The 200-nt window shown below is 51.5% G+C and overlaps 1 protein-coding gene across 1 annotated transcript in view; it reads right to left on the reverse strand.

Annotated features, from left to right (window-relative positions):
* The window catches only part of EMH_0029050 (uncharacterized protein), a gene marked incomplete at both ends in the record, with an annotated part of 8,302 nt that overhangs the window by 387 nt on the left and 7,715 nt on the right, over positions 1-200 (reverse strand). The window lies entirely within an intron of this gene.

Here is a 200-nt window from a genome sequence, read left to right on the forward strand (position 1 = left end):
ACAGCAGCGGGAACAGACAAGGATTTTGTTGGCACTCTTGATTAACTAAGGAACGAACGTCAGCAGCAACAGCAGCAGCAGCAAAAGAGTAATATCATACTAGCTGCAGCAGCAGCAACATCAGCAGCAGCAGCAGCAGCAGCAGCAGCAGCAGCACGAATACCAGCAACAGCAGCACCAAACTAAGAGCACAACCCCCC

Source organism: Eimeria mitis, genomic scaffold (genome assembly GCF_000499745.2).
Source record: "Eimeria mitis Houghton genomic scaffold, Emh_scaff1085, whole genome shotgun sequence".
In the NCBI taxonomy this organism is placed as follows: Eukaryota; Apicomplexa; class Conoidasida; order Eucoccidiorida; family Eimeriidae; genus Eimeria; species Eimeria mitis.